The 24,965-nt window shown below is 43.9% G+C and overlaps 1 long non-coding RNA gene across 1 annotated transcript in view; it reads right to left on the reverse strand.

The window, feature by feature from the left end:
- Nucleotides 1–5,039: 5,039 nt before the first annotated feature.
- Nucleotides 5,040–24,965, reverse strand: part of LOC311522895 — a 77,574-nt gene continuing 57,648 nt past the window's right edge. The window contains exon 3 of the long non-coding RNA XR_014712209.1: nucleotides 5,040–5,149. This is a non-coding gene — a long non-coding RNA (uncharacterized lncRNA). The remainder of the gene's footprint in view (nucleotides 5,150–24,965) is intronic.

Here is a 24,965-nt window from a genome sequence, read left to right on the forward strand (position 1 = left end):
CTCCCTCAGCCTCTCCTCATAAGTCATGTGTTCCAGACCCCTAATCATTTTTGTTGCCCTTCGCTGGACTCTCTCCAATTTATCCACATCCTTCTTGTAGTGTGGGGCCCAAAACTGGACACAGTACTCCAGATGAGGCCTCACCAATGTCGAATAGAGGGGAACGATCACGTCCCTCGATCTGCTCGCTATACCCCTACTTATACATCCCAAAATGCCATTGGCCTTCTTGGCAACAAGGGCACACTGCTGACTCATATCCAGCTTCTCGTCCACTGTCACCCCTAGGTCCTTTTCCGCAGAACTGCTGCCTAGCCATTCGGTCCCTAGTCTGTAGCTGTGCACTGGGTTCTTCCGTCCTAAGTGCAGGACCCTGCACTTGTCCTTATTGAACCTCATCAGATTTCTTTTGGCCCAATCCTCCAATTTGTCTAGGTCCTTCTGTATCCTATCCCTCCCCTCCAGCGTATCTACCACTCCTCCCAGTTTAGTATCATCCGCAAATTTGCTGAGAGTGCAATCCACACCATCCTCCAGATCATTTATGAAGATATTGAACAAAACCGGCCCCAGGACCGACCCTTGGGGCACTCCACTTGATACCGGCTGCCAACTAAACATGGAGCCATTGATCACTACCCGTTGAGCCCGACAATCTAGCCAGCTTTCTACCCACCTTATAGTGCATTCATCCAGCCCATACTTCCTTAACTTGGTGACAAGAATACAATGGGAGACCGTGTCAAAAGCTTTGCTAAAGTCAAGAAACAATACATCCACTGCTTTCCCTTCATCCACAGAACCAGTAATCTCATCATAAAAGGCGATTAGATTAGTCAGGCATGACCTTCCCTTGGTGAATCCATGCTGGCTGTTCCTGATCACTTTCCTCTCATGCAAGTGCTTCAGGATTGATTCTTTGAGGACCTGCTCCATGATTTTTCCAGGGACTGAGGTGAGGCTGACTGGCCTGTAGTTCCCAGGATCCTCCTTCTTCCCTTTTTTAAAGATTGGCACTACATTAGCCTTTTTCCAGTCATCCGGGACTTCCCCGGTTCGCCACGAGTTTTCAAAGATAATGGCCAATGGCTCTGCAATCACAGCCGCCAATTCCTTCAGCACTCTCAGATGCAACTCGTCCGGCCCCATGGACTTGTGCACGTCCAGCTTTTCTAAATAGTCCCTAACCACCTCTATCTCCACAGAGGGCTGGCCATCTCTTCCCCATTTTGTGATGCCCAGCGCAGCAGATGTACCCATAGTGAGAGACAGTCCTTACCCCCACTAGCTTACTATCTAAACAGGTCGACAGACAAGAACTGTAGCGGAAACTGAGGCATGGAGCAGTGAGGTGAGTTGCCTAAGGTCACACAACAAGTCAGTGAGAGAACCACGAATAGGACTCAATTTTCCTACTCCCAGCTCTGTGTTTTATCCACCAGACCACGTTGTCTCTGAAAAAACATGAAGGATTCTACTTTCTCTTCAAATCTGATGGACTCCTTTACATCTTCCTACTCCTTGCTTTATGTCACTTCTGGTTATGGAAACAGAGGTATCAAAGTCAATGTGAATGCAACATTCCTCCTGAATAGAACCAAATGTGATATTTCAATAAGATAAAGATCTCTCTGGCACACAGGTTATTTCTGATCCATAATGAAACATCTACTGTAATTTCTAGTACAGTTTGGGCTTGATCCTGCAAACATTTAATCCTCTAGATAAGGATTTGCCTGATCAGGGCCTTAGATGGAAATGTTTGTAGCTGTAATAAGACCTTGATATTTTGGGTGGTGCTCAAGTAAAAGGATGAAGCTAAATGAAATCCTAAAACAGATAGTTACAGATGGCTAATATTGTGTCCTTCATATCATGTGTGTTTTACTGAAGGATCTCAAACCATTTCACAAATACTAATTTAGGTGGAGATGTTCAGAGGAGCTGAAGAAAGTCAAGAGCACAAGTCCTATTAACTTTCACTGGCAGTTGGGCACCTAATTCTCATAGGCTCCTTTGGAAACGGTAAGTCTGTCTCACAGCAACCCTGTGCAGCAGACACTTATAACATTATATCCTCATTTGAAGGGTAGGGAAAACTGAAGCACGGGAGTGCTAGTTGTGCAAGACCACGAGTCAATTGCAAGGTCAGAAACAGAACCTAGGAGTCCTGGGTCCCAGTGCTGTGACCAACAATTATGCTCCTTCCTAAATAATTACAACTTTCTAACATCCACCAAGTATTCTCATCCTCTAAAGCAAAGTTATTCCCACTCTCCCATGATAGGGATGGCTTTGCCCACAAGCTCCTACAGTACCTGAATGATGACTATGTAATTAGACAATTTTCACGATGTCATGACTCACTACCAAAGCAGCATGCACAACCATATCAATGCACAATGATTTTCTAAAACTCTAATTCATTTTACTCAATAGTCACTTTCATTAATTAGCTGAATTAATTTAACACAAGATTAAAATATTTATGGCAATCTCTTCTTTGAAGCAGAAAATGTTTTTATTTTATGTTCTTTCCTAAGCCCATAAATACATATCCCCCCCCAAATCAGCTGTTCATGGCTGGTCTTGTAGCAAAAGAGATGAGTTAAAGAAGCTTATGTGATGTGGTGTTTTACTGGAGCTACAAAAATAATATTCCCCAGGAATTAGAAGGATCAGTGACTATATATAGCTCCCACTCTTTTTCCATGTAAAGCTAAATTCACAGCATCTGCCAGATGAGACATGGTCCTGGTTTCAGCTCTACTCTGTGACCAATATAATAAAGCCAACAGCGGATGGTCATATTTTGTTTTACTTTTATAGACTGCAAGACAGCACTTAATTTCCTCAGGTAAAATTAACGAAGCAGAAATACCAAATAAACTTTCTGTGATCTGAAACCTCATGCAATCAGCAGCTTCCTTCTCCCACTCCCATTCCACCGCCCCCACCATTTATTTTATGGCACGTAACAAAAGCTCTATTAAATTAAACACTAAAAATTATGTTAAAAGAACATTATTCAGATTGCAGAATCAAGCATTCAAAGGTGAGGAAATGCCAGAATGAAGGTTGCTGGGGCAACCTTAATTCGGTCCCTTTGCGTGTACATATTATGAGACAGGCTTTAATTACATGATCACATACCATTATTTCCACTGGACCCCTGCCACATTCAATGCACAGAATGGATGGCGCTCATTTCATGAGCAGCTATTCAATATTTTGCTTGCTCCTCATTGTTCAGTGTGTGACCCCTGCCTTATTTACTGCGCACTATTCAAACCCAAAAGCAAACTGAAAAAAACAGAAAATCCATTGTGTAGCACCATATTGTCAGCCAGAGGGGTCATCTGCAGGGTTGGAACCTTTCGATCCTGTGCACAGACCTCTGCCACTTGAGCTAGCAGGGTAACGGATAGCAGCAGTAAATTGTCCTCGGTGTGGAGCAAGTTTGGGGTCAGGGGACGCTTTGCCAGGGGGTTTCACAGGGTATTTGCAGACAGCGGAGGAATGGTGAGGCTCAGGAATCTCTGATTCCATTCCAGGCTCTGGAGTGGAGTGTGCTCTCAAGGGAACAGATTCTTCTGCCCCCCCCCTCCCCACTTCTGCCCCCATCCCTGCCAAGCTGTCCCTAAGTTATGTACATGCCCTAAGTTATGTACTCCTCTACGTATCCCCACCCTTCAGGCATATCTTTACTCACCTTACTGTCTGCCCTGCTATTTATATCCTTGCTGGTGTGGGGGCTATGTGCATATGTCCTCTGCACACCACCAAAAGAAGCATGCAGTTTTGACATACCTATACAGCCAGATTGCTATATCCTCTGGACCCAAAACTGGGTTGCCAGAATGTTTCAAAGGGTCAAGCAGCAGCTCCTGTGGCTCTTGTCCCATGGGCCTGGCTGGGACCTCTGGGGTCCCAGCGCCACTCAGGGTTAACCCAGCAGTCATGAGGACAGGATTCCAGGTAGACCAAATTTGAGTGAGCGGTACTACAACCCCATGAGCCAGCTCACAACTCCACTCACATGAATTTGGTCCAGTCAAGGGGATGGGGCCAAACCTGAGCGGCGCTCCAACCCTGGAGGTTGCAACGCCTAGAGCAGAAAGCCAAGGCCAGCCAGTCCCAGAGCAAAGTTGCTGTCATTGTGGGTGAGTGCTCGGCAGGCCCCGATTGAAACCACCCCAGGACCTCCACCCCCAGACTATTTACTTGGTTGTGACAGACCACAAACATTTACAAATGGGTCCTGAGGCCAAATGGGTTGAGAACCACTGCTGTAGACCCTTATTCCCTGAGTAGCCATAGTCAATGGGACTGTTCAAGGTACTATAACCATTCTGGCTCTTAGTAGCAAGATAAAACTTCTCAGGTCCCCATCCCACTTGCCATTTTAAACTTCCTAATGAAGCATAGAAGAATGAATGTAACTAATCTGTGGGCCCAGCTGCCGTTTACACTAAGGCTCTGGTAGTGCCATTTTAAAGCCCACTGACACAGCCAGAATAGGGTAATAGGCCTTTGGTGTCTGTGAGAATCAAGTCCCAAGGCTGTTGGCTGGCATGCTGCTCTAACAGAGCATATGTTGTTGTGAACCAAAATTGTAGTGCTTCTTAGCAGCATATTTGCCCACTTGTACGATGGGAGGTTTTTCATTATTATTTGATTTCCTGAGCATTTAAAACCCTTTGAAAAGTGCTGAGCTCACTCAGCTGCATCCATAAACATTCAAATTATGCTTGGCTTATTTTCTACCCTGTATTTATCTTCTAAATGAGCTTGTCCTGGTAGAAAAGGAGATCAGCCCTGTGAGATGACTGGTGTTACGGAGGAAGTGGCTATAGCACAGTCAAGGCAGTTACTCGCCTGGGTTCTATTCCTGACTCTGCCATTGACAACGTGGGCAAGTTGTTTAGCCTCTAGGTGCCTCAGTTTCCCCTTTTATAAAATCAGATGATTTGAGGCTCTATGCATTAGGACCTAATTATTACCTTCCTGCACATTCAAGCACAGAAGATTCCCCTCTGTGTGGATCTTCTCTAGCTGGCACAGAAGGAAGAGGACATAGGCCTTTGTATCAACGTCCTTCGTTGCAGGATCTTACAGAGAAGCTCAATGTGGGAAGGTGGGGCAGAACCTGTGTGTGGGGTGAGGAGATACTTTATTAGCTTTTCCAAACCTTCAGGGAACCCTAAGGAAAATACAGTATATGAATGTTAAAATGTTACGTTCAACCCTACACAAGCCAGTTCCCACAGGAATCCTGTTCACTGATCTTTCTGTCTCCTGCGATTTTTTTTTCTGTGAACATCAGCAGGTGAGGAAGCTTCCCCTAGGACACCCTGAAGAGATTAACCATCCAGTGAATGCACCTTTGGGATGAACTCCAGTATACCAGGGTTACTACGGGAACCATGTATTCATAACATCAGGGAGCTGCCATGTTTGTCTATCTCCCCACACTCCGACAGCTGGAGTGACCTTGTAAAATGGCACAGTGCAAAAGATGCATTTTTATTCACACCCTCTGGAATACTTAACAGTTCTGGGGTTTTTTAACACCCCTCTGCATAAGGAGCAAGCAACACAGCAGTGGCTGATAATCATGCTCTGTGTTGTGAAACACCCCACTTCAAATCTTCCAATGGAGCCACACTACCGAGAAACTGGACAAGGCCAGGGGTCCTAGCATCCAGCAAGTCCTTTAGATCTGTGTGTATCCAGGGGCACAGCTAGAGTTTGGTACTAATCGCCCCTACTTCTCCCATAGGACGAGCAACTTCATCTTTTGTGGAAGAATTTGAAGGAAATTCCATAAGAGGAACTCTTTCCCCAATCCCTCCTGGGAGTTTTCCCATAGGAAATGGTGATCTGGGATTATCAGCTGAAAGGTACGGGATGGTAAAGTATTCCTATTCTTATCATTCATGATTAGCATTGCCTAAGGCAAGTCGGCATCGGCTGATGACTACTACATTCTGACCTTCCTTTCAGATTAGAAAAAAATAATAACAAGGAACCTGCACTGCACCTTGGCTGAGCGTTTTAGCAACAAAAAGCTAAAATAAGTTTTTTACATTTTTGTGATTTATTAATGATCATTATTGTAACGCACACAAGGTCTGAAGGGGTAAATTAGGCCAATTAATCTATTGGCCACACCTAGAGGAAAGTGAGGGAGTGCTAAAGCCTAATTTCCTGATGAAGTCCAGCTGGGGGAGGAGCTGGGTCAGATTTATAAAGACAGGAAGTTGACAGCAGAAAGGGACTGCAGGAAAATGGTGTGTAGCCACTCCCTTGGAGTAGAAAGTTGTGTTTGAGGGTACAGGATTCAGTAGTCTACAGCTACTCCCTGAGAGGAGGGAGTTGGAGCTGATACACCTGGGGTGGGGAACTAGAAGTTGTAGGAAGAAGTCCAGGAAAGGACCAACAGGCCTGCGGGAAAGCAGACCACAGTTGGCCTGGAACCTCGAGTAGAGGGCAGGCCCAGGTTTCCCCACCAGCCACTGGGGAAGTGGCACCATCAGGGCAGTGCATGAGAGGAGTGCCTGAGACTGGGTGTGGCAGGACTTTGATACCCCAGATGAGGAAGACTATAGTGACCTGGCCAGAGGCCCAAGCCACGACGACAGAGAACCCTGAGTCACAAGGAGAAAAAGAGAGATGGGTGGAGAGACTGCCAGAGGAGGGCATAGTGTCTGGAAGTATCTAATCCCCAGAGCACCCAGGAGGAGGTGTCTCTTGCGGTGAGTAGAGTTCCCCATGACATGATCACCTATGCACTTTTTTTTGGCCTTTTACTAATGTAACCATTTGTGGTATTTCAATTTGAGCTGTAGCAATTCTACAAGACTTCCAGATCTGCCCTGCAGATCATGCAGAATAAATAAGAACACCAAAAGAGTTTTGGATTTCTAACTCAGAGCTTTGGAAAAGGTTAGCAATGGAAGGGAGGGAGGGGAATCATTGCAACCACATAAAGAAATCCTGCCCCACCTCCCGCCCCCCACAAAAAAACCAAACCCTTCTGCAATGTAGATAAATGCTGGAGAGGTGGCTGGGAATTTAGCTATATGGCAAGTTTCTGCTTAAGGAAAGCAGAGAAATTAGGAGATCTGTACAATAGCAACCACATTTTTTTAAAAATCCTGTAGGAATAGGAGCCTTATTCTGATTTTTACTTACACCTGTGCACTTCAAGAGTTACTCTGTTGGAGTGAATGGGGTTACACCTATGTAATATCAGAACCAGGCCCAATAAGGACAAAGAAGTGGCCAGGAATATCCATACTGATTTTACAAAGAAACCCATTCAAAGAAAATGGAAGGTTGTAAAAGTAATAAGAAAAAGAAAATGACTACAGTAGTGGACAAAACTGAGAATAAAGCCAAGATCATTCTGCAGAGCTATGAGAGAAGACTCCTTCATCCAGATGCATCCTTGTAGTCATAGGAGAAGCAGCTGAGTGGATCACCAAGTCACGAAGATGGTGTTATAACAGATGTTATATTCAATGATGGAGAATGAGAAATCATTCACTACAGGTCTGGGCCAAAGACCACTGCAGTCAATGGAAAGTCCCCCAAAGATTTAATAGGCTTTGGATCAGACCCTAAATTCACTAAATATTTGACGAAGGGGTAAGAGACTGTCTGTCTGTCTGAATGAATGACTGAAGCCATGATATTAATTAATAAAAAAGGGAAATCTGAATGCCTCAAGAATGAATGTTCCATCCAAACAACTGTTGATATCAAACAAGAATTTGACAAATGCACTGACAAATTAGGAATTATAACATTCAAAAACCAGTAGGAGAACACTTCCATTTCCCTGGTCACTCAATAACAGACCTAAAAGTGGCAATTCTTCAACAACAAAACTTCAAAAACAGACTCCAATGTGAAACTGCAGAACTGGAATTAATTTGCAAACTGGACACCATCAAATTAGGACTGAATAAAGACTGGGAGTGGTTGGGTCATTACAAAACCTAAACCTAATTTCCCCCATACTAATTTCCCTCTACTGTTACTCAGACCTTCTTGTCAACTGTTTGAAATGGGCCACTCTCATTACATCATTACTCATCATTACAAAAGTTGTTTTTTCCTCCCTTGATATCCTACTGTTAATTGAATTGTCTCATTAGGCTGACCTCACACTTGGTAAGGCAACTCCCATCTTTTCATGTATTTATACCTGCTTCTGTATTTTCCACTCCATGCATCTGATGAAGTGGGTTCTAGCCCACGAAAGCTTATGCGCAAATAAATTTGTTAGACTTTAAGGTGCCACAAGGACACCTCGTTGTTTTTGCTGATACAGACTTACACAGCTACCACTTTGAAACCTGACAAATTAAAGTGTAGTTAGTGCTGGTTCTGGAGAAAACTGCTGGACAAATACTTCTGAATAGGTCTTTGGGCACATCTTTTACAGGCTATGGAATTGGTGGAACTTCACTTGATGGAAATTGAATAGTAATGGAAGAACAATGTGTGTGTGTGTTTTGAAAGCTATCTTTAGAACTCGCACAGTACTAGTCTTGTCATTTGCGCTGTGACATTTAGTCACATCTGAGCTAAATTTAAGAGGTTTGGTTTTGATTTTTTTAACGCATCTTTTTGGCCTGTAGTAAGTTGTAAGTTCCTGATTCTGATCCCACTTATGCTGGTTTTAGTCTAGTGACATAATTGGAGTCCTGATTTACACTAGTGTAAGTAAAATCTGAATAAAGCTTCTGTTAGGCTTGTAAAATTCTGTTAGTTTATCTGATTTGATTAATCTCTGACCATTTCACCTTGAGGACTTATTCCAGTAGATGTACCTATATTATATAATTATTTTCCTCAATAGTTTGGATTTTCCCTTCATGTTTACATAAGGACTCTTCTGTTCTTAATGACACTTAACAGTTATTGAGCAAACTTCATCCCTAAACTTGGCCCATGATCTTTGAAATAAAAAATAAAATGGGGAGTGGGGGGAAAAAAGAAAATGTCTAAAGAGATTCGAGGGACCATTTTCTGATCTCTGTGGTACTGGATTAAATCCCATGCAACTCCATGGGGCTACTCTAGATGTACACCAATGTAAATAAAATCAGAATCTGGCACTCGGCGTATAGAATTCTCTGAACTGAGTAGACTTGCAGGGGAACAATCAGTAGGTACCAGAACAGCATTGCAATGAATTTCTGCTCAGTTTAATCACAGCTTCTCAGCGACTGATTTTATGTAAACAAGCGTGTAACCGGTTGATATTGCAAGGAGTTAAATATAAGGGAAAAAAATATTTTCCTACCTCTTCAGGATCAGTATTGTGTGTCAGTTGTCTTCTGCAGAATGAGTGGTAACCCAGTGAACTTCAGTGTCTTCCCAACAGTTAACATACCATCTAACCACAAATGCTTTTAATTGGGATTTAGTAACTTGGGGGAGCTGGCAGGACCTAACTAATCTCTAATGAAATCTACATATTTTAATACCTGTTTCCTTCCTTCTGCTAAAAAAAAAGTTTTGAAAAGAAAACTAACAAGTTAAATGCCACCCTATCCTGGAGAGCCTTCCTATAATCTTAAATATCAGTAGAGACCTTTTAGTTAAACAGGAAAAACAATATGAAATTAGGATTCAAAATTAGTCTATCCTCTGGGCTTTTCAGTATGTCCTGTCCTGTCTTCTCTGTTTTGTAAGTTTTCTGAAACAGGGACAGTCTTGTTTTGTCTTGTGCTGTATAGTACATTTTTGTTGCATAGCAAATCAATAATACTAATAAATCCTGTGTAAACATGTACATTACAAACATGCTGCTTTTCCAAATTCTGATAATTGCTATATGTAAAGGCATTCAGTGAAATAAAGCTTTTTTCAGTGACGGAACAAATATATATTCAGTGGCCTTGAGCCCCTATTGCATTTTGAACTCCATCAGGAATTCACTTTTCCAAATAGTTATGTAGAAATATAGGTGGTAGGGTGTACATAAGCACCCAGGTGATTTCAGAGCACAAGTCCCATGGACTTCTAAGCACACTTCAAAACCAGATCTATAGCTTTTAGGTTTGGTCTGTAAGTTTTAATAAACCATTTAAAAACCTTTTCCAGGCCGTTTTAACACTGCATGTTGACTTTAAAGGTCATTCTTGAAAGGAGCAATTCAAAGTATTCTGTTTGCTGTGCCTTCTCATTGGCTCTCGGTGATGTCATGGTTTTGCACACTCATAAGTACAGAGTAGGTCAGTCCTATGTCCTGAAAGCAGATTGACACTTCAGCATATGTGAATGTAACACAGTCAGCAGTCTTTGCTTTATCTCCTTGATCACCTTTATTGCTTTAACTGACTGTACCGTGTACAGAAAACTCAGAAACCAGTTTGTTCTTTTCTGCTTTAAAGATTTAGCTTTGGGAAACCAAAGTCATACCTCAAATACACAAAACTACACTCCTTAATGGATATGAACTACAAATCAAATGATGTCCAGTAGCCCAGTTATCACTGGAGATAGAAATCCCTCTCAGTGCCATAGATTTCAGTGTGGCAATGAGCAGATTCCATGCTTTCACCTTAAACTATGAGGTTATATTTATTGGAAAAAGCCTGATGGAAGGAGTAGGTAAAGTACTGTGTGTATATGTGTACGTAAATCAGTCCTTAGCATTATTCTCAACATTCCTGAATTTTCACAGTTGAAGTAATGTCACTCCTCCTCTGTCACATTGAAGGAGCTGTATGTGGCACTGGCAATAAGCTAGGGACCACGAGAATCTGCAGCATCTTGAAAAACTGCAAATCTCAGAGCCTGAAATTGGGAGGTTTGGTTTTTCTTTTCCTTGCTGAAATTAGTCCCATTGCTTCGCTGCTCCACCCTTTTCCTTCCAACCAAAACTCCTATTTTAAAGAATAGAAAACCAGAAGTGTTAGTTGTAAAATAGATCTGGGCCAAACTGATTCCTTTTTGTGTGTGTCTGGTTTAAACAATGACTCCATTTGGGTTTGGGTAGTACTGACCTGGTCCTGCTTGCTCAGTTTCTTGAGTAATTCAAAGAAAAGAAATCCAGAAAAATATTAATACACATCCATGAGACTGTCACTTGGTAGCTAGACCAGGAGCCAGGTGTCACTGCTTGGCTTTGTCCACGGATTAATAATGTGACCTTGGACTAGTCACTTAGGACACAGTCCTGTACCAGGATCCTGGGACTCTGCACAGGTGCAGCCTGACATCTACGCTAACAGATTTTGCTGCAGGATCAGGGCCTGAACAGTTTTATGATTCAGTTAACTGTTCCCACTAAACCCTCTAAATGTTTTGTTTTTGTTTTAATGCTTGCCTACCTTGCATAAGTCTTATGAGGGTTGCTCAATTAATGCATGCTGATAAATAATATATTTATAAAAAAGATGATGAGAGAGGTGCTTTATAAGTGCAAAGTATTTATTGTATTATTCATTTATTTCATTATTTCTTATATGTAATGAAATTAGCGGCAGGTGTGAGCCACATATTTCACACCTGGGATTTAGATTCAAATTTCCCCAAAGTCCAGAAGTGATCAGATGCAGTTGATAATTCAGTCTCTCCTCGATTATGAGACAGGCAATCAATATTGTTTGTCCTCTTAGAAATTTGAAAGCAAACCATTTAGAGGTCTCTAAAGCATTGTTGCTGTAGCCAGGATCACTTAAAAATGTGCACTAGGTAGGAAATACATTAACCTAGCATCAGACAGGATTAAAGAAGAGCGATGTGTGCGTGTGCCATGTATACCTGCTTTGTTTGTTTGTTCCTTTCTCTTTTATTCCCATCAGTCAGCTCAACAGTGACAATGAGCCCGAATGAAGTCTTTCCACCACTTTCTATCTTTTATCAGCTTCACAGCTTCATTTATCTTCGCTGTATCTATCCAATGCATCCTCAGTCTTCCTCTGTTTCTAGTTCCTTGCTCTCTGGTATGTATCACCAGGCATGGTATCCTTTCCAGGTCTATTCTTGACACATGTCCAAACCATCACAGTCAACTTTCTTAAATCTTCTGTAACAGATTTATTTCTTTCCCAAACTGTTCTCTTATCTTTTCCTTTCTTTTATTGTCTGCAGTCATGAAATTCTCATTATTCCACTCAGTCAATCCTTTTCTGCAATCAAAATCTTTAATTCACCAGCTTTCCTCAAACTCCAGCATTCCAACCCATACAGCAATATCGGCATGACAGTTTTCTCATATACGCTGATTTTTATTTTTATTGTGATGTCTTTACCCTTCTGGATCTTGCAGAGTTTTCTGATGCAGAAGCTGCTAGTTCAATTCTTCTTTTTCATTTTCACTATTCCCATTCTTCGATACTAGTCCTCCAAGGTATGTAATTTTTTCCATGCCTTCTATTTCTTTATCAAAGTTTGAGCTGTACCTTTTTGTCTTGTCTTCCAATTGCCATAATTTTTGTCTTTCCCATGCTGATCTTCAATCTGAATCTTAGGCTATCCCAGTCTGCCTTGTCAGTTATTCTCTGTAAATCTTCCTTGTTCAATGCTGTGAGTCAATCTAAAGTTATGTGCTGTCCTACCACATAACATGACTCCTCCTGTTTCATCTCTCAGTGCTACAGCCATTACTAATTCCAGTACCAAGTTGAACAAATCTGGTGATAACATGCATCCTTGTCTCACTCCTACAGTCATCCTCAACCATTCCATCAGCTTGTTTGCCTTATGTTAATTGCTCCCAACTAACCTTTAGAACATCGGTGCTATTGCCCAAAATGAGGGTGTAATGACATCCTTCTCTGAAGAGCTCTCACCAGCTGAATCAGTTCTTAAAATAATGTGAAGAACCTTTCATGAGTTTCTAATTATTATTAAGTGCATAAATTATATATCTTAAATCCTTTCGCAAATAGCACCTGATTGTGAAACACTGCAGTCAATAAGGGCCTTATCCAAAGCTTATTGAGTCCCATTGACCTCAGTAATATTTGGATCAGGCCCTGGAAGCTTTGCCATTGTCTTCAATGGGCTCAGGATCAGACCCATGATGGAAAAGTCCATCAAGCATTTATGCGGTTCAAGCTGGCATCTCAGCTCCCAAAGGAGGGGTTAGAATATTCAGCCAGTGGAGCCATGTTATTGCCCAGAATATACTAAGATGCTTGTCTTATCAAACTCCTGGCGATTCTCTTAAGCAATATGTTATCTAATAAAAGATGTCAGTGAACAAGATGTTCATTCATTTTAATTTTTAAAAAACAGCCTGAAAATGTTCTCCAAATACAGCCTGTTCTCACTATAAATACACAGCAGCAGAGTTGGATGAAAAAGCCACTTCTTTGTAACACGGATGTTCTAGGTGGTTTTAATGAACATCGCCTCTTCAGGAGAACCTTTTATTTTTTAATAGAATATCATTTAAAACTGAAATAAAGTTTTTATGTGTGTTGGCATATTTCCAAAGTAAGAGCTTCTTTTTTCACCCCACCTCCAAATCATGCTTCGTCTGGAAAAGAGCATCAATTATATATAGCACTGCATCTAACTCTACCAAGGCAGCTCAGCAGGGCTGTCAAAATGCTGAGTGGAGCCAGTTAGGAAATATCACAAGGGAACATCCATTTTAATTAGAAGACACCCAAAGACAAAGGTCCTGATCCTCGTACCACTGAAATCACTGGGTGTTTTGCCACTTGCTTCCATGGAAATAAGGTCATACTCTGAGAATTAATCTATTTTATCAGCGTGACAGTGCTAGGAGCCTGGAGCTGACCCAGCACTCTGATCACTAAGGCCTTGTCTACACTACGGAGTTGTTTGATGCAAGTTAGAGCGACAATCAAAAACCTGTATAATTACATCACTTGTGCATGTTCACACAACACTCCTTCTGTCAACTGGTGTATCCACAGTTGGTGCTCTAGCATCGACAGTGAGAGCAGTTCACTGTGGATGCTATCTCATTTTGCTACTTGCCACTTGCTGCAGCTAGGAGTTGTGGGAAGGCAGAGTGGATCGCAGTGTATCATGGGTGCAGGCTCAATGTCACATGATGCGGTTCTTTTTGTCCCAATATTCCATGGGCTTCCAACTGTCTTTCCCTGCATTTTTCAACAGCCCCTGTTTACTGTGTGCCCGCCATCTCTGTCTGAGAGGATGAATCTCATATTGCTCTCTACTGTTGTGGTCACTGTTATAAACACATCACGGATGGTCATGCAGTATATCCTGAGCTCCCAATGTGAACAGAAGTCAGAGTTGCCTGACCTGCTGTGCGCCATGGAAAGAGAGAACACCAGTTTGGTTTTGGCATTTACGGTGCAGCTGAACACAGTTGACTGTCACTTTGGGGCTCAGAAAACAAGCACTGAGTGGTGGGATCACATCGTTATGCAGGTCTGGGATGACGAGCAATGGCTGCAGAACTTTTGGATATGGAAAACCACCTTCCTGGAACTGTGTGTGTAGCTCGCCCCAGCACTGCAGTGCAAAGACACCAAAATGAGAGCTGTCCTCTTGGCGGAGAAGCGCATGGCAATTGCTGTGTGGAATCTGACATCTCCAGGCTGCCACTGATCAGTCACAAATCAGTCTGGAGTTGGGAAGTTGAGCATAGGGGCTGCAGTAATGAAAGTGTGCAGGATCATTAATCGCATCCTGCTACGAAGGGCTGTTACACTTGGCAAAAGTGCGTGAAATAATTAATGGCTTTGTGGCAATGGGATTCCAGAACTGTGGTGGGGCAATAGATTGGCACAGATATTCCAATTTTGGCCCCAGACCATCTTGCAACGGAGTACATCAATACAAAGGGGTACTTCTCTATGATATTGCAGGCACTTGTGGATCACCATGGGCATTTCACTAACATCAGTGTGGGGTGGTCCAGGAAGGTGCATGACACATGTATCTTCAGGAACACTGGCCTGCACAGAAAGCTCCAATCAGGGACTTTCTTTCCAGACCAGAAGATTCCAGCAGGGATGTTGAAATGCCCACAGTGATCCTGGGAGACCCAGCCTACCCCTTACTCACATGGCTCATGAAGCCTAACACAGGAAACCTGGACAGCACAAGAAGCATTTCAACAATAGGCTGAGCAGGTGCATGATTGTTAACTCACACTCAGCATTGAATCATTATAGTAAAATACATATCTTTTAATATATGAATCACTTTCTCACTGTCCCTTCGCAAGCACACAGCTCAGCGAATGGCCTAAACATTGTGAATTCAGCCTTGGGGGTGGGGTAGGCATTGGGCGTTCGAGATTGGGCATAGGAGTCTAGGTGGTTTTTAAGGGGATCACTGCTAGTGACTAGGGACAATATTTAAACTCTGCCACCATTTGCCACAGGCGCAGGTCACTGAAGCTGATATCTCACTCCTGAGGGTAAGCAAGGATGCCAGGGCGCAGCTCCTGCATGCCTGCGGCTTCAGACCCGGTCCCTAAGCTGCTCACCTGTGTGCCTCTTTGGTCCCTGCACAAGTGATTGCCAAGTGGCATGGGAAAGTTTCCTACAAGAGGGGAAGGAACAAAGCAGCTCTGCCAAGGAACCTTCTGCAGAGGATTGGCGAGTACCTCTAGGAAACTTTCCTAGAGAGCTCTGTGGAGGATTCCCATGAAATCCTGGTGTGTATTAAAACACTGTTCCGGCACACTGCTCAGCTGCACAAGGGAATGTGGAGCACACTCAAACAGAGCTAGTCCTGTGCATTTCTATCCTTCACCCACTTCTAGAATATACAGAGCAAATGACAGCTCCACCTCATAATCGAGGAGCATCAATTCAAAAAGATCAGTTACCAGAGCTCTCTTCTCCTGCATCATGTGCACCAGAGACAGACTGCTGGGACAGGCCAGACCTCTCTGCAGCGGAAAGGGGTCCTGACTCACTGTGCTACTGGACGACCCTGTTGTGTGCTCCACATCGTCCCCCAACTCGACCTCCTCATCCATGACTTTGTCCTCATGTTTGAGTCCACTGTCTGCTGTCTCCAGCCCTGCCAAAGTATCCAGGATGCTCTTGGTGGTGGAGGTGGAGTCGCTACCAAGGATGGTGTCCAGCTCCTTACAGAAGCAGCAGGTCCTCAGCAAAGCACCCTTCTGGCATGCCTTTAACTTCGCATGGCACTGATGCATATCCCATTTATAGCCCTTACCCAATAAGCCATGAGAAATCTGACTGTAGCTATCTAAATTTCTATGGCTGAAGCGGAGCTGGGACTGCACAGCCTCCTCTCTCTACAGTATCAGCAGATCCAACAACTCAGGTGTGCTCCAAGTAGGAGAGCATTTGCTGCGTGGAGCCGTCGTTGTCAGCTGGGAAGATGCAATATGAGATGTTCATGCCTAGCAAACAGGAAGTGGAATTTCAAAAATCCCCAGGCCTTTAAGGGGGGAGATACTTGGGTGTGGGGCAGCAGAGTTCGAAGTGCTGACCAGAGCAGTTGGGATGGGCATTATGGGACACCACATGGAGGCCAATTATAGTGACATAACCAAGCAGTGTCTACACTGACACTTTGTCACTATAACTTTGCCACAAAAAGCTCTACGCCTCTCGTCGAAGTAGCTTTATTTTGTCGGCAAAGCAGGAGAGTTTTGTCAGTGGAAGGAGCATTGTAGTGTGTACACCTCCACTGTTATATCGACAAAAACCTGTAGTGTAGACAAGGCCTAAGGTACTAGCTGTTTTCCCCTCTGGAGTGGATGTAATTGCGAGGGATAGATGCTCAATGGCTTAACTAGACAAGAGGCTGACAAGGTAATGAGAGCAATCAACCTGTGGGGTGGGAACAGTTAAAAGGACAGGAAGGCTGTGCAGGGGAGAGGCTGGGGGATACAGGATTGTGTGAGCTCTCCCTTTCCAGAGAGTGGACTAAGGGGGAAGTTTACTTCCAATTGGATGTTGCTATGTACAGTTTACTGTTGTAAGGGACCCAATAAATAACACATTGGGGCCTATAAACTTGGAAGCCTCCAGCCTGGTTTCTGGTGATTCAAAGGGTTGAAAAGGAAGCCAATTACAAGAAGCACTTGTGTCGAGTTTCTCCCAACCTTCATCTCTAAGGCCCCGATCTTGCATCTTGTTGTATGTGGATAGTCTGCTGTGCCTGAGCAGAAAGGTCACTGAACAAGGCTTGTATGCAAAGAGTTGCAGGACCAGGGCCGTAAGTAGAATTTTCTAGCCGCTACGATATGTCTTTAGCTATAGCTTTTAGTGTAATAACTCCTGTAAGTGTGAAATAACTCCCCATTCCTCTCTTCTCAGGCTGCGTGGCCATATATTGCTGGAGAACAATGCCCGCGTCACAGCAGGGATAAAGATCTTCACAGAGCTTTTGCCCTTGTTAAGCAAAGTGAACTTTGCTTCTATGGTAACACACTCCAGATGAAAACTTTTTATTTGCATACATTTTTCTTGCTTTAGGCTGATAGAAAATGTAACCATTGACCTTCAAACTCCTTTTAATTCATGTGTTGCCAAGAAATTGCAAGGTGAGTGCCTGTCTTTAAATTCACTCCTTAGCCCTGCCTTGGTCTGCTCCACCCTTGAATTTATAACCTTCAATTGTTGACTCCTGTCTCGCTGCTGATATTTTCACCACCTGCTGTCTAACTCTTTGAAATGCCTTTCAGCCACATTGAAAATAATGGTACCAGTGACTGAGCGGCTGCTATTATTTTTTGATAAAATAATCTAGGATGTCAGGAGTGTCAAGGGATCTCTCCAGTTCTGTCACTATTTTATTCGAGCATATTTCACCACAAATCATGTAAAAATCCATCCTTTTTGTGCATATAGTTTTATCAACAGATAAATCTGCATGTGCTCCCAGTCCCAGCCATATTAGATTAGGGTATCATGATCCAACGGTAATGCATGGTACCAGGCTGAGTGGTGAACTATATACACGTCACTCAATGATATATGGATACTTCTTTGACTGGAAAGCCATGTGTTAACCTCAAGATCACTTTGTCATACAGGTTTTCCAAACGGTTTACCGCAGCATTCTGTTCTTCATAGAGAACCATGGGACTGGCTCCCCCAGCCTAGCCAAGCTGTGCACAGCACAGAAGAACAGCAAGGGGAGGAAAGCTTTAAGATTTTAATCCTTGGGATGGCTAGGAGCCGAGCCAGGCCAGTCCAGTCTCAAGCATAAATTAGATCAGTGACAGGGCTGAGGTAATTTACCATCAGCTTCCCACAACCCCAAGGTGCTGTTTGGTAGCCACACTGCTGAGGTGCTGGGACATCCCAGTTATGCTTCCTTTCTTGCAGACAGGCTCCCTACACTGGGGGCTGGGAATGGAACAGGTAATATAGTAGCCTGCAGAGTAGTTTCCAAGGCTGCCATATACGTATGATGTGTGTGTTTTTCAACTAACTAAATTGAAAGGATCTAGTGGTAATAGTCAGGCTTTACATGCCTGATCCAAAATCTTTCCATTGACTTTAGTAGTCTTTGGCATAGGTTCCATCCAAATCTTCCTGTATGATTTCCCAGTCCTTCTCTAAATTGGCAATACCTCTCAGCTTTGTATCATCCGCAAACTTTATTAGCACACTCCCACTTTTTGTGCCGAGGTCAGTAATAAAAAGATTAAATAAGATCGGTCCCAAAACTGATCCCTGAGGAACTCCACTAGTAACCTCCCTCCAGCCTGACAGTTCACCTTTCAGTAGGACCCGCTGTAGTCTCCCTGTTAACCAATTCCTTATCCACCTTTCAATTTTCATATTGATCCCCATCTTTTCCAATTTAACTAATTCCCCATCTGGCACGGTATCAAACGCCTTACTGAAATCTAGGTAAATTAGATCCACTGCGTTTCCTTTGTCTAAAAAATCTGTTACATTCTCAAAGAAGGAGATCAGGTTGGTTTGGCAGATCTACCTTTTGTAAAACACATTGACCTCAATGTCCTTAACTACTTTCTCCTTCAAAATTTTTTTCTAAGACCTTGCATACTACAGATGTCAAACTACCAGGCCTGTCTATGAGTAATAGGATGAAATTTAATAGTGAGAAGTGTTAGGTTATGCATTTAGGGATTAATAACAAGAATTTTAGTTATAAGCTGGGGACACATCAATTAGAAGTAACGGAGGAGGAGAAGGACCTTGGAGTATTGGTTGATCATAGGATGACTACAAGCTGCCAATGTGATATGGCCGTGAAAAAAGCTAATGCGGTCTTGGAATGCATCAGGCGAGGTATTTCCAGTAGGATAAGGAGGTTTTAGTACCGTTATACAAGGCACTGGTGAGACCTCACCTGGAATACTGTGTGCAGTTCTGGTCTCCCATGTTTAAGAAGGATGAATTCAAACTGGAACAGGTACAGAGAAGGGCTACTAGGATGATCCGAGGAATGGAAAACCTGTCTTATGAAAGGAGACTCAAGGAGCTTGGCTTGTTTAGCCTAACTAAAAGAAGGTTGAAGGGAGATATGTTTGCTCTCTATTAATATATCAGAGGGATAAATACCGGAGAGGGAGAGGAATTATTTAAGCTCAGTACCAATGTGGACACAAGAACAAATGGATATAAACTGGTCATTGGGAAGTTTAGACTTGAAATTAGACAAAGGTTTCTAACCATCAGAGGAGTGAAGTTCTGGAATAGCCTTCCAAGGGAAACAGTAGGGGCAAAAGGCCTATCTGGCTTTAAGATTAAACTCGATAAGTTTATGGAAGAGATGGTATGATGGGATAACATGATTTTGGTAATTAATTGATCTTTAAATATTCATGGTAAATAGGCCCAATGGTTTATGATGGGATGTTAGATGGGGTGGGATCTGAGTTACTACAGAAAATTCTTTCCTGGGTATCTGGCTGGTGAATCTTGCCCATATACTCAGGGTTTAGCTGATCACCATATTTGGGGTCGGGAAGGAATTTTCCTCCAGGGCAGATTGGAAGAGGCCCTGGAGGTTTTTCGCCTTCCTCTGTAGCATGGGGAACAGGTCACTTGCTGGAGGATTCTCTGCTCCTTGAAGTCTTTAAACCACGATTTGAGGACTTCAATAGCTCAGACATAGCTGAGAGGTTTTCGCAGGAGTGGGTGGGTGAGATTCTGAGGCCTGCGTTGTGCAGGGGGGTTGGACTAGATGATCATAATGGTCCCTTCTGACCTTAGTATCTATGAGTCTATAGGTTCCAAGTTGTGGCGGGGGGTACTCCGCCCCAGGCCTGCCCCCACTCCACCCCTTCCCATAAGGCCCCCACCTCTTACTGCCCTGTTCCACTCCCTCCCCTGAAGGCGCCCCATCCTTGCTTCTCCTCTCGCCCCCAGTGCCTCCTGCACACCGTAGAACAGCTGATCCACAGTGGGCGGGAGCTGCTGGGAGCGAGGGGGAAGTGCTGTTGGGGGGCTGCCAGTGGGCGCTCCAGCGCTGAAGCACCCACGAAGTCAGCGCCTATGGTCTTTGGATCAAACCCTAGCTTCTGTGGGTCATGTTGGCTTTCCAGTTGGAGAGGAAATTTGTATTGCTTTCCAGAGTGTATTTATAGAGTTTACCCTCCCGTAGAAATCGTTCTCACTTTATTAGTGAGATGGGATTTGGAGTAGCTGGAACATCCTTCATCCCCCTGCAATGAGTAAACTTTCCTCTCTATTATTAGTACATTTATATGTGACAGTTAATTGCTTTTAATTGTTCAGGTCCTAAAGGTTTTTAATCACTGCTTGTCGTATCCTGCCTATCAATATATCAGCTTGCTAAATTAAAACATTATTTGCTCCTCGGGCAGCCAATAACAGGCCGAAAAAGCAATCAATAAATGTTCTTATACAGAACTCGGTCTACAAGCAGAAGTATTGTTTAAAAAATGTGGGGCCAGGAGAATGAGTCCTTTTTTTTACCCCCCTCCCCCGGGCCATTGGCCTTTTTAAAATTATTCACTTGGTCTGCTTGTCACTTCCTTCTTAGAATGTCCCTCTCCCAAAGTACAGCAGATGGCAGGAGGAATGGTGCATCTGGGGAGTAGATTCTAACGGGTATCAGAAGGGAAAAGTCAGAGAGATGAGCTCATCTTATATGGGTGACCCATAGCACTTAGGCCTCCTCCACTAAATCCCCAAACTCTCTTTCAGTAAGACTGTTAAATGCATGTGAATCAAAACAGCACACCCCTCATGAGTCAGTATGGACCTGAAAGTCCTGATTCTGCTCTTGCTACAACCAGGGCCTTTGGGATTAACTCACTTTAGTCAGAGGAGTTACACTGGTGCAAGTGAGGAAAAATTGGTCCCAAATCAATTAGCCATCACGCTTCCTCCAAATGCCGCTACCCACCACTTCCTCTGGTCTGCCTCCATCCTAGCTTCAGTTTCCTCCTCTTTGTCTCCTTACAGCTTCTGAACCTGCCTCCAGCCCTGACAACCCCAGAAGTGCTTACTCCACTGTAACTGAGAAGCAAAGTCTTCTGGGGCACACTGGCACTGACAGCTGGAGAGGCAGAGAAGGGAAAACAGACAAGGTCAGGCAATCTGGAGCCTTTAGTGATGCTGCAGGCAAGGAAAATAAATGTCTAAAAAACAGGAACAAAAAGCACTTAATTTTGCTCCTTGAAACTTCGCATTGATGGGAGGGGTGGTAAGATACCTGGAGAGACCAAAATCTGGGGGAGTAATTGCTACCAATGACATTTGTGTCTACAGCTTAGGATCATAGTTACTGCCCTGTTAGGTGCATCTGGCATTAGCAGCTGCTGGAAAGTGGAAATTAATGCCAGATGCTTGAGAGGAAACTTAAAACACCCATGATGCATGTAATTGTGCTGTACCACACCACTGGGAGCTGGGGACTTCTTCCTGACTCCAGCTGGTGAGAGGTTTGTGCCCTGAAGCATGAGGATCAATAACCATTGTCACTTTCACCCTGACTAACGTAACTACAAATGCTATCTGTAGTCTCCTAAATAGCTATTCCTCCTAATCCTACTTTAGTTCTTGTTGGCTGGTATTCTCTGAAAGCATATAAAAGTCATTCTCTCTCCAGCTGTCATCCTGGAAGCTTTTTAAGAATATTCTTCCTACTAATGCTTGAACAAAGTGCCTATAATATAGCAAAGTGCCTATAATAAAACAAAAATTCATCCCCTCCTGCAATTAAATCTATCACTCTAGACTAGAGTTTTTACTCCTGTTGTAACTTGTGTTAATTGACAGTTCACTCATGTTAACCAACGTCTTTGTAAATGCTAATCTAGAAACTCCACAAACATTTCTGGCCTGCCCTAGGCTGAGCCTGATGTACAGGTTTGATATAGACTTGTAAACAATTTTGTACAAGACCGCGGTGAGGTAGGAGAGTATTATCTCCATTTTACACACACGGAAACTGAGATTCGGCCACTCACAGAAAGTCACATAACAAGTCTGTGGCAGGGCCAGAACTGGAACCCAGATCTCTCGATGCCCAGTCTGCTGCTTTAACTACAGGGCCAGACTTCTTTTCCTGTTCTGCAGCTCTGGAGAATAAACCTTATGCTCTGTTTCGTGCATGTCTCCAGGTTCGTTATTAGGGAAAAGCAGTTCATCTCAGTTTGTTTTGCTAAAACTGCACATTCTTGTCAAGCTAGGGGACATGAGTCAGCAGTCAACTTCCATTTTAATTCAGCCAGAGAAACGGAATTTCCCACAAGTAATTCATTTGAAAAAAGTGATCACAGATTGAAATGACTAAAGGCCTGACTCCCAAACACTTACCAGCTGGGATACTGCTTGCTACGGTGAATAGGCCTCTTGCACTCAGCAGGACTGCTCACAATAATAAGATCTATGGGCCAGATGCAGATACCCTTTTTCATGCTGAGTAGCACTTTACTCCACAGGTAGCCCCATTGATGTCAATGGACCACTCATGGAGTAAAATACTGTATACTAGGGATTAAAGGGATCAAAATCTGGCCCTATATCACTAGCAAGTGTTTGCAGGATTGGGCTCTGTGCTTGAGCGGATTCAAATGTCCACTGTTGATATCTCATTAGACACACAGAAAATGCATCAACCATATGGAATGGGAGTGTGTGCCCTCTGTTTTACCCAAGATGCATTATGATAATCACCATATAAATTGCATCATAGTTTGTACATTTCAACGCAGTGAAAACTAACAGTGTCTCCTTTTTACACACATACATAGGTTCCTGTCATTTTAGGACAGAAGACCGAAAGTTGGTTGCATCTTCTTGCTTTCTGGATTATGCACTTGTATGCTTGGCTCTAAGGGTTTCTTGATGTTGTAAAATCCTCGAGCCTCATGTGGTGTAGACTTATGGCTTGTTCTATTGCTCTGCATGCAGGTGGCATATTATTTTGCATTTCAAGCCTTTCCCTTTGTCTGCAACCCCTACTAAGCATTATTCAAAAGCTGACTCCAGAGTTGACCTACTATACAAAGCTAGGCAAATTAGGTTATGTCTACACTGCGTACCTTACAGCCAGGGCTGTCCTTACCCATAAGCAAAGCACGTGCTGCTCCAACCCTGCCCCAGCTCTCCCCCAGGGCCCCGCTCCTGCCCCAGCTCTCCCCATAGCACCCACTGGCGGCGTGGCTGAGGCCGGGTCGCTGCTCTCCCGCTGCCGGTGAGTGCAGGCCCAGCCCTGCTCCCCTGAGCTCTGCAGCCAGGCTGGGCCTGCACTCACCGGCAGCTACCCGGCCTCAGCCACGCCGCCAGTGAGTGCTGGGGGGTGGTTCCCCCCCTGCCCCCCAAAGTCAGCCCTGCCTGCCCCCTGTGGAGGCCTGGGACCCGCCCCCCTGCTTCCCCCCCAACTGAGGCCTGCACCCCCCCCCTCCCGGGGGGAGGCTGCGTAGGGCCGCAGAATTGCTAAGGCCGGTCCTGCTTACAGGAGCACAGCTGTGCCGCTACAGCCCTCCCGCTGTAAGGTGCGCGGTGTAGCCGCTGTTTGCCAGCAGGAGAGAGCTCTCCTGCCAGCAACATAAAACCACCCCCAAGGAGGGCTGGTATCTTTGTCAGCGGGAGAACATCTCCCGCCGACGTAGCGCTGTCCACATGGGCACTTTTTGATGTTAAAACTTTTGTAGGTCGGGGTGTGTGTGTGTTGTTTTTTTCACACCCCTGACCAACAAAAGTTTTAACAACAAAAGTGCCATGTAGACATAGCCTCAGGGTTGTTTCATAGCCAAATACAATGAAACAACCCTAAGGCTACGTCTACACTACCACTTACGTTGGCAAAACTTACATCACTCCGGGGTGTGACTATTCCACCCCCCTGAGCGGCATAAGTTACACCACCATAAGCACTAGTGTGCCCAGTGTCTACCACCGCTCATTGGGGGTGGATTAATGATGTCGATGGGAGCTCTCTCTGCCACTGGCATACAGCAGCGACACAAAAGATCTTAAAGCAGCGCCACTGTATGCTCTCTAGTGTAGACATAGCCTTACGTGTGGGAAAACGTGCTTCTCATGAATGTTCCTTTTAAAAGAACACTCACATTAGAAGTCCTACATGTATAAACAACCAATAGTCTTTCCTCATAACACTTTAGATTATAAACTGTAAATTCTATCATGGAAAAGCTAACTTATTTTTCACTATTTGTGCTGTTCAGAAGCTGACGATACCATTCAGTTATTTATTTGTTCATAATTGCTGTTCTCGTAGCTCCCAACAGCCCTATTATGGGTGCTGTACAAACATACACAGAGAAAGTACCTGCTCAGATAATGATAGATGAGGGATCTGACCCAAAGCCCATTGAAGGATTCCCATTAACTTCAATAGGCCTTGCATCAAATCCTAAATTAAGACAAGATGCAATAGTTGGGTGATCCAGGCAGCTGAGCAGCGTGGGAGGGAAGACAAGGGGGAGAGTAAAGGGAAAAATAAGATTACATAGATCAGCCTTGTGCAGATGATTACTTCCAGGCTTCATAGATTCCAAGGCCAGAAGGGACCAATGTGATCATCTC

Source organism: Lepidochelys olivacea (assembly GCF_965140295.1).
Source record: "Lepidochelys olivacea isolate rLepOli2 genome assembly, chromosome: 6".
NCBI classification, from domain to species: Eukaryota; Metazoa; Chordata; order Testudines; family Cheloniidae; genus Lepidochelys; species Lepidochelys olivacea.